This window comes from Acyrthosiphon pisum, chromosome X (assembly GCF_005508785.2).
Source record: "Acyrthosiphon pisum isolate AL4f chromosome X, pea_aphid_22Mar2018_4r6ur, whole genome shotgun sequence".
Classification (NCBI taxonomy): domain Eukaryota; kingdom Metazoa; phylum Arthropoda; class Insecta; order Hemiptera; family Aphididae; genus Acyrthosiphon; species Acyrthosiphon pisum.
Window position 1 is genome coordinate 49746886 of NC_042493.1, and position 1772 is coordinate 49748657.

A 1772-nucleotide genomic window follows, 5' to 3' on the forward strand; every position below is an offset into this window, starting at 1 on the left:
TTATGCAGCTACGATATAGCTGTGCAACACTTTTACTATCACTTTCTATATGTATACGGATACGGGATGACCTCAACTAATCATATATATAGGGCCTTTGCAGTATGTAATACTCACTTGCGCAGGCACCGTCGTAAAGTGCGTATACGGTGTGTGTATACAGTCACGTTAAATTGTCCAGTTGTACGTTATTATATATTATACTTATACATAATCATATTGTCGTGTTGTTCATTTATATTAATACTAAAACGGTTAGTCTGTCAAGCTGCACTTTCAACAAAATTATTTGATATTTTCTAGTTAAATGAGATATATAATATTAAATTGTATAGTTATAAATAAGATTAATGATAATGTCTATTTATTTACGATTTTGAAAACCAAAATAAAAATTAAGGAAAAACGTAGACTTTTACGCAACACCAGTTTTCGAAAAAAATTATCTGGTTTTTTTAGTGCAACTCAAAAACTAATAACCGTATCTACTTTTAATTTGCACCAATGTTTCACCAATATTTTCAATATTTTTCAACTGTTATTGTGACAATACATCAGGAGCCTTGCATTACATTTTCACGCTTTTTTACCCAACAAATACATTTTTATTGATATTTATAGTAAAAAAACTAAAAAAAATTAAAACTGACAATATGTCCGTAAACCGCTCAAAAAGATACACAATATTTTCAAAATTGTATGGTGTATAGAAAATTAAAATATTAACATTCAGTATAATTTTCACATACTAACAGTTATTCGTGTTTGAATAACAATAAAATAACAAAATCGTTTTATGAGAAATCGAGTGAATATCCAATATCGTGTAAATATATGGAATTCAAACGCTCATAAAAATTTAATTTGATTTGCTTGAAGACATTTTTTTTTTTGATAAAGATAGACAAACTTATGAATAATCTTGTATTATATTATTAAATTTTATTGATATTGGTACTTACGTTGAATCATTTACTTTTCTTACTAAGTTTTTCATTCTCTGAATCAATTTTCTCTTGCAAGTTGGAGTGTTTTGAATACGGGTTTTTTTTGGTGCCATATTTATATCAATGTAGTTGTAGGTAGATACAAAAAATAAAATTCGATCACATACACGTAATTTAGCGAACACTGATCATAATATACTATAAAATCCAATATGAACTACAACTACTAAATAACAGTTAACCTTCTATCGGTCACGCGGGGTAAATAATCTCCCAGTCTAAATATAGACATCAGTAAAACTTTCCCACGATAACGTGCCTACGTTATATCTTGTATAGCTGTTGATAACATGTTTATCAAAATTTATGATTCGACCAAAGCTTGTTTTAGTGAATCAGTTAATTTTAACCGTTCGCTTAAGTTTATTGTGTCGTTTTTGGAAATTATTTACCCCGTGCGACCAATTATTATTTTTTTTATACTACATGGACGAATTCCAACGGCGACGTATTCAACAAATGTTAGATGATGCTAGTGATTAGGAAATCTGGGGTGATATTTCTAGTGATGAAAATGAAGATGCTGAACAATCACAAGTTTCGAATCACGATACAGACACGGAACAGTCGGGATACTCGGATGAAGATAATGGTATTACACGCGATACTATTGATGTTTGTGATGAAAAAAGTTATCATGAATCTGATGACGACTTACCTTTGGCTATGCGGTTGGTCGATTCGTATTATGGTAAAGATGGTACTAAATGGAACCGTGAAAAACCACTTCAGATAAGACGAGCCTATGCACAGAATGTTCTTACC